Source organism: Chenopodium album, chromosome 4, assembly GCF_948465745.1.
Source record: "Chenopodium album chromosome 4, dcCheAlbu1.1, whole genome shotgun sequence".
In the NCBI taxonomy this organism is placed as follows: Eukaryota; Viridiplantae; Streptophyta; class Magnoliopsida; order Caryophyllales; family Amaranthaceae; genus Chenopodium; species Chenopodium album.
The window spans coordinates 12,209,449-12,218,307 of record NC_137837.1 but is presented as its reverse complement, the minus strand read 5'-3'; the positions used below and the strand labels follow the sequence as shown (position 1 = coordinate 12,218,307).

Sequence of the window (8,859 nt, the reverse complement as noted above, 5' to 3'; positions counted from 1 at the left end):
ACGGAGTATTGTTCTTTATCAAATCCTATGTAATGACCAAAGATAGTTTAAGTCATTACCTAACTCACAAACAAATTCGAGCAAACTTAATTACATTTATAAGATTAAACAGAGGTTGCGGTAGGTAAAAAAAATTCGACCCACTTCATCTTGTACAAACTTGATACTCTTTGTTCTTCGACAAAATTGCACAATTTGAGTCCACATAAATCATATTTTCAAACCATTTAAAGCGGAATTTGTCATTTGCAAATACTTATAAATGAGAATGTTATTGAGATTTTTTTACAAACGAAAACTTAAAATCAAAAGTTGCAAAAAGAAAATGCAAACACACAATTTATTTTCAAATTTTTATCACAATTTTAGCTGGGATTTGCGAATTTATCAACAACTAACATTGAATTTATTATTATAAAAATACATTTTTATAATTTATTATTATGTATTAAAAAAATACATGTATTAAAAATAATACAAAAAATAATACAATTTTAATACATTGTGGACATTAAAAATAATTCAAAATGAAAATAAAAATACAAAAAATAGGCCAATTATATTTTGCCACATCTGCAAATTGTGGTGTCATTTTTAAAGAATGACATTGTAGAATTTTTAGGGCTGAAATAGGTTGTAATTTTAGTTCTTGTCTAAAGTGTTTAACTTTATCTGATATTAGATTTATATACACGTGATGTAATTCAACAAATTCATGTATAATGAGGCTTGCCCCTCTCTTTCACAAAAAAATAAAAATAAAATAAAATAAAATAAATAAAATAACTAATAAATAAATAAATAATCATGTATACTAAACTTTTTTAAATATGAGCAAAAATTAATGACATTTATTTATTTTGAAAAGATAATACTATCTCACCCTTGACTTATATAAATATGAAGTAGTGATATTAGTTGACCAAAGGTTATGATTATTGTTAAACACCGCAAGGCACTGTTTTTTAGAGTGACTCTGCTCTGCCCTGTTGACTGCTGCTTTGCAGAAATCTGTTAAGCTCTGCTGAAATCTGCCTAAAAGCTCAAAAGAACATAACCTAATATATATACTTAACTCTCTTTCTTTTGTTACATTATTAGACAACAGGTGGATGATTGGTAGACCTTGTAAACCACATTGTGTACAATATTATGGACGACTGCTTTCCCGGCCTAATCAGCTTCACTATGAAGCATATTGTATGTCCAAGTAGTAGAAGAGCCATCAAGCAATCCCATACAATCAAAGATATATAAAAAGCCTTCCAATGTCCTGGTGTTACATCAAATTTTTTCGTTTTATAAAAGTCTACATCAAAGATTAGTAGTATTGCCATTAGGTATGTAAATGTTGTGGCTGAAACTGCGATCCACATGGTAAACATCAAAATCCCAATGAAGAGTTTCTTGTAGGGGAGGCCGCTTATGAGGAGGATGATCACACTTAGAGATGAAACAAGGCCGATTGTGTTACTAATGAGTAATACATTGTATCTACCGGGAGCCTTGGTAGTCAATACGGAAGTACCTGCAATGTGTAAATTTGTATCGTCCTGCCAAAGACCTCCTGGAGGATTGATTCCGACTTGGAAAGCCATGGTTGCTATCAGAGATGCGACCACTAGTAAAGCACTATGTTGGTTCTCTAGCCATTTGTGATTATTTTTGTTACGAAGTTTCAATGTGTCCTTAGCTTGTAATGCTTTGGCTACTTTGAGGGAGCGCGAAATCTCCTCATCATCTCTTGAATCCTTCGTATTTTGAGTTTGTATATCCATTGCAGTTAGCTTATTTGTGTTGAGGGCATTTATTTCGATACTTGTGTTTCTTAGTATACAATCTACCATCTGCATTACAGTGAAGAGCCAAATTGAGATAAGCAAAATGTTGTTACTTTTTTTAGGCCTTGTTTGGCAATTGGTTGTTGGCTGATGACTGTTTAACTTGGCTTGTTTGACTGATTGTTAGTATTGGCTATTTGACCATTTGTTGAATGTAAGAGCATATTCTCTTACGTTGAAATTCAGTTCAGTTCAGTTCAGTTCCAGTTCAATTCAGTTCAGCTCCTAATTTCCTTCTCTTATAAAAAAATTAGTTCAGTTCAGTTCAGTTCAGTTCAGCTCAGTTTAGCTCAGTTCAGTTCAGTTTAGCTCATTTCAGTTCAGTTCAGTTCAGTTCAGTCAATGAGAACAAGCCTTAAATATGATTGATTTAAATCAGCTGTTAGCTGTTGGTTGTAACTATGCAAAATAACCTTAAAGGACATTATTATAATGTTCTTATTTATTTAATATTGATTACTAATAATTACTAGTTACTAAATTTTTTATTATTAATTACTAATACAAAATACTAACTATTATTAATTATATATTACTAATTACTAATTGTTAATTACTACTCCGTAACTGTTAATTATTAAGTACTACTCGTAATAATTACTGATTACTAACTATTAATTATTAAGTACTTATAATTACTAATTTATTAATTATTAATTACTACTACATAATTATTAACTACTAATTATTAATTATTAACTACTCCGTACTAAACTACTAATTACTAATTATTAATTATGAATTATTAATCATTAAATTTTAATTACAAATTAATTAATTATTAACTATGTATTACAGTATTAATTGATTATAAATTAGTAATTATTAATTATCATTTATTAATTACTAATTACTCTGTACCAATTATAAATTATTAATTAGTAATTATTAATTAAGGATAAAGAAGTAATTTGTTTAATAAAAAGCCAAAACCAAAAGCTAGTCTTACTAGCTTTTTGTTTTTGGCAGAAAAGCCGACAATTTTGCTAACTAAAAAGTCATTTATCAAACATGTATTTTAGCTGTTTGACCAACAGAAAAAGACAATAATAATAATAATAATAATAATAATAATAATAATAATAATAATAATAATAATAATAATAATAATAATAATAATAAAATAAAAAAAACTAGCTAAAAGCCATTTACCAAACAAGACCTAAATCTTCTTTAGTCTTCACATCCACAAAAATGTTATTAAAAATTTATTTTAAAAAAAATAATAATAAATAAAAAAGGAGGATAAGTAATTAGTACTTTGATCATACCTCAGGTTGTTTAGTAGCAACAGCAAGGTGCAAAACCGTATTACCATCCATATCCTTGGAGTTAACTAATTGAGCATCTATAGCATCTAACAAGCACTTGAGGGCCTCAAGCTGACTAAATTTAACGCACAAATGCAAAATAGTTTCGCCACCATTCGCCCGCTCCCTAGCTGCCTGCAGCCTTGCCCGAACAAGCTCACCAAGTACATGAATCTGACCATTTATGGCTGCGACATGAACCGGGTTCAATCCATCTTGATCGCGAGCAAAGCACATGTTAGGCTTCTCAGTGAGCAAAGCTTGCGCAATCTCTAGGTACCCTTTCGACGGAGGCTATGTGTAAGGGTGACCATCTTTTTGAGAAATCAAGCTCCTCTGCTAGTTCAGGCTTTTGATGTAAAATTTCCTTGGTAAACTCTAGGTGCCCCAAACTAGTTGCTATATGTAATGGTGATTGTGAGAAATGGCCCGGCTTTTCGAGGATGTATCGATTGAGGATGAATGGATCTTCTCGGAGCAAGTTGAGCAACGAAGGTAAGTCACCCTCAAGGGCTGCTTCATGTAGCTTTTTTGTGGCTAGTAATTTTCTTGATCTCTCTGCTTCTCCTTCCATTTTTACTTTGTATTTGTTCTTTTTGTTTGTTGCTCGCAATTTATATGATTGGTAGTGCTCATTTTAAATATCAGTTAAGCAATCCGTATAAATTAATGTTGAATATGCGCTCACCATATCTGTCTTTTACATACCTTCAGTCTAACATAGTCAAAATTGATGCACTTATCCTAAAACATTTTATTTTATACTTCGTATGACTTAAGATAAGTCTCTATTCAAAAAAAAAAAACAAAAAAAAAAAAAAAGTTTTTTTTTCTAAGTTATGTCCCTAAATTTGTTCGATTTCTAAGCCGTGTCCATGCTTTTTCAAACGTCTAAGGTGTGCCCTCAACCTCACTAATTTTTATTAACAATAACCTTTTTTATTATTTTATTTTCTTATTTTTTTAAAAAAAATTTAAAGTGTTAAACCAATTAGAACGGGACACGTGTAAAATTTATAACGACACGACATCATTGTTAATAAAATAACTTAAGTTTCGTTAATGGATATGGTTGTCAAAGGGTATTGTTGATAAAATATCGTGAGCTGAAGGGCACAGCTTATAACTTTGAAAAAGTATGAGTACAGCTTAGAAACCGAAGAACTTGGAGTGCATAGCTTAAAAAAAAAAACCAAAAAAAAATGATAGGACTGTAAATACATAGTATTAGACTCATTCAACTTTTTTTTTTTTTTTTTTTTTTTTTTTGAATAGAGACTCACTCAACCTTAACAAGAAGTGATTTGACCAATTCAATTCCTTCACAACAGAAACTATCCCATGTGATTAATTTAAGGTACACAAGTCAAAAATGATTACTGTTATACACGGTCTTCAATTCATATAAATGCGTTGCAAGTTTCAATGATAAATCATACGATACATAAATCACGGAGTATCAATCTTTAGAGACATACAAACAAAACTTAGCAACCAAAGATACACTCGTTTATTTCGAATAGACAGAATTTTTTGTTACACGAGCGAAAGATATGGAACTTGCTATAAAGGCGTTCATCATAATATTAAGTGTCATGATTGCATTAGCAAGCATCATCGCCATCATACGGGTGCTGTGTTACCGATACTACGGGGTGCCGGATGCCACGATCGTTGTTGAGTCTCGCCCCTCAGGGTGGCATGGACATAACAACCACTATCATCATCACGGCCACCATCACGCTATGGCACACGATATGCACATGAATGCTGCACATAGTGCCGCTCATATGTCTGCAACCAGTTCTGTCTAGAGAGATCATATTGAATTCTACTCGTACTATGTATAGTCTTATTCTTTAATTAATTATTGATTTCAATGTAATTGTTTAATCTTTATGTTATTTGAACTTATGTAAATGAAAATTTTCAATTCATGTTTGTAATTTTGTTTGAGCATGGAATCTTAACTACGCACTTCATCTATTTCATAAAGCTAGTCTCATTTAGAATCTTTTGACTATTAAAATTAGAGGAAATCTTCTAAATTTCTTTTTCAATATAAGAACAAATAAACATAATAATATGATACCTAGTTTTATTCGTGTGGATGAGTACATTATTAATGTTAATTTTTATACTTTTTGCTAGTATGAGATTACATATATTTGCCATTAAAAATTTGCATCCATATACGTAAAAGGGACTAACATTATGGAATGGAGGGGATATCACTTATATCTTTCATGCTCTCTTGCATTACTTTTACTGATTAAAGTTATTTAGCTGAGCTAAAATTATTTTTGCTGAAATGAAATTATTTTTACTAAATTGAATTTATTTTCATTGATCGTTATTTTAAGGTGAAGAGGCATAGCTTAACTAATTATTATTAAAAAAAAAAAAAAAAAAAAAAAAAAAAAAAAAAAGGTAATTGAAGGTAACAAAGTGTTATGACTTATTCTCTTCTACCTAAATAAAGTGTGTATCTAATCAGAATTATTCTAGTATGTCATGAACTCATGATATATTGACGTGATTAAACTTTAACCTTGTCTTTAGACAGAAAATCTTGCATGGACCTGGTCCACAATAATGTTATTGTGGACCCGAGGTTTATACACACGTAAATGACATTATATTAAACATAGTAACCCCTAATTTTGATATAGTAACCTTATTTTTAACATAATAACCTTTATTAAAACTAGTATAACGTTTAATATTATTGTGAACTTAAAGTACAACGTTATGACCCTAATTTTAACATAGTGACCTTTATTATTCAAATTAACCAGTATATAAAATATTTCATTAAAAAAATTAACCTTTTATAGCATATATATTACCAAAATGACTTTTATTTCAACATAGAGACCTTTTTTCTATTATAGTGACCGTTTTTTTTTCTAATAAAACAACCATATTTCCCTAATGTTAGTGGTCCACAATAAATTAGTGTAAACCAGGTCTATTTAAGAATTTGTAGTCTTTAGAATATTGTTCAATTAAGAAAAAAAATACTAATCGTAAGTCAATTTTGTTGGATTCATCCGCGATCCCAGGATACATACTTTCCAAATACTTGTAAAATATTTATTAATATATATGTGCAATTCAAGATATATTTTTTCATGAACTTAAATTATTTTACTGAACTGGAATTAATTTTACTAAATATTTTTTTGTAAATTATTGATTTTTTACTCAACTGAAATTATGTTTACTGAATATTTTTTTTTTAATTTTTTTACTGAATATTTTTTTTAAGACGAAGACAAGAAATTTAAAATGAGCCAAAAAAAATTTAATAAACAAAAATCATTGGGTGCACGACCATACACTTGGGTAAATATAAAAAATTTCTAAATAGAATAGGGCTTTAACAATAAACAAATAAATATTAGAAAATGTAAATTTATTACCTAAACTAATCTATCTTACTATGTAATCCCTCTGTCTTTTTACGTGCCCCATTGAAACTTGACACACATGTCAATGCAAAACTTTGATTAATAGTATGTTTATATTAAAAATCATTATATATAAATTACAACAACTAAATATTACTCATAATAATCTATTCAGTAACACGATTCTAGTAAAATAAGTATTTATAAGACTATATTTTTTTTTCTTTAACTACCTCTGATTTTTTTTTAGTTGCGACTTTGGGGTATTATTTGAGAGATATAAAATATTCCTTAGTTACAACTAAAAAAAAAATCAAAGGTAGTATATAGTTTCCACACATTGGTCAAAGTTGGTCAAATGAATAGTACAAAAAGTGCCAATGAAACGCTTGTAAAAATTTTAAGGGAAGTATTTGGGCTTGTTTGAATACTTAAAGAAAATGGGGGAACTAAAAAATCATGGGAATTTGAAAATGGATTAGTTGTTTGGTTGACAATAAAAAAATGTAAAATGAGGGAATTGCAAATTCATGGGAATTGTGACTTCCCACAAAACATTGGAAGTTAATTACCCAACCTCCCCTAGGTAACTCAAAATTCTCATGATTTGCAACTTCTTTCATCTCAACCAAACAACTTAAAGCAATTTCTAGGAATTGGATGTAGATACTTAATTCTCATGAAATACATACAAATTCCTATGGAAAGTAAATTCTCATATCAAACAAACAACACCTTTGTTATGACAAAAATACGTACTACAAAGTTTTAGTTTTTTTTTTTTTTTTTTTTTTTTTTTTTTTAAACGTACTACAAGCTACAAAGTACTAAGTATGGAGTATTAAGTTATTTTATACTCCCTCCATATTTTTTTAAGTGTTACATTTTGACCTGTACATAATTTCAGGCAATTTAATTGACTTTGATAACATAAGAGGTAAGTGGGGTAGTTGGAGTATTAAAAATTTGAAAAAGAAATATAGTGGGGTTAATAATTTATTCAAAAGTAATAAATGTGAGAGGAGAGATATAATAATAATAATAATAATAATAATAATAATAATAATAATAATAATAATAATAATAATAATAATAATAATAATAATAATAATAATAATAATAATAATAATAATAATAATAATAATAATAATAATAATAATAATAATAGTGGGTTTGGATGGAGACCATGAGAGGAGAGAGATAATTTTAATGTAGTTTTTTGCCAAAAAAGGAAGTGTAACATTTATTAAAACACGGCCGAATTTGGTAAGTGTAACACTTACAAAAACACGGATGGAGTATTCCCTTTGTCACATAACAAGAAATTTGTATTCTATTTCAAGGTAGCAAAAACTACATGTCTATTTCTATTTAAAGAATACCTTGTGACAATATTCCACTCTTTTGTCATCATTTTTTTGTTTTTTTTTTACTTTTGACATAGTTTTACAGTACATTCTCCCTCTATTTATTCAATAATAATTTGTACTCTATAATTTTACAGTACATTCTCTCTCTATTTATTCTCTCTCTATTTACAGAACAAAAACTTTTGACAATATTCCACTCTTTATATCTCTCTCTAACCTCATATGCATATTTGTACTTTCCAATCGTGTGTTTTAAGAAATTTCCAGCTTTCTTAATTCTCGTGAAAAATATAAATTATGCTTTTTATTTATGTAATGGATGGAGTAAGGGCTTATTCGGTACAGTTTAGCTCAATTCTTAATTTCCTTCTCTCATAAATTATTGAGACAATTCAGTTCAATTCAGTCAATCATAACAGGCCCTAAGAATACGAAACAAGTTGAACCAAACCATTTCTTAACCTTAGGGGTTATTTGGTTACACAAAGAAAATGGGGGAAGTGGAAAATCATGGGAATTTGAAAATACATGAGTTGTTTGGTTGACAATAAAAAGTGTAAATGAGGGAATTGCAAATTCATGGGAATTGTGACTTCCCACAAAATATGGGAAGTTAATTACCTAACCCCCCATAGGTAAGTCAAACTTCCCATGATTTGCAATTTCCCTCATGCCAACCAAACAACTTTATACAATTCCCATGATTTTGATGTAGGAATTTAATTCCCATGAAATACAAATTCCCATGGGTAGTAATTCCCATAGCAACCAAGCGACACTTTAAACTTTGCTTAAACCAAGTTCAACTTCAATTGTACTTCCCTAATCCCTACAAATCTTCCCCTCGTCCCTCGTCCCCTTAATCTAACTTCAATTAGGATACACCCTAACCCAATCATTTTAAAAAAAAAAACAACATAAAAAT

General features: G+C 29.1%; 1 pseudogene; it reads right to left on the bottom strand.

Moving 5' to 3' along the window:
- Window positions 1-652: 652 nt before the first annotated feature.
- On the bottom strand, window positions 653-3,982 carry LOC145626700 (uncharacterized; annotated as a pseudogene).
- Window positions 3,983-8,859: the final 4,877 nt, after the last annotated feature.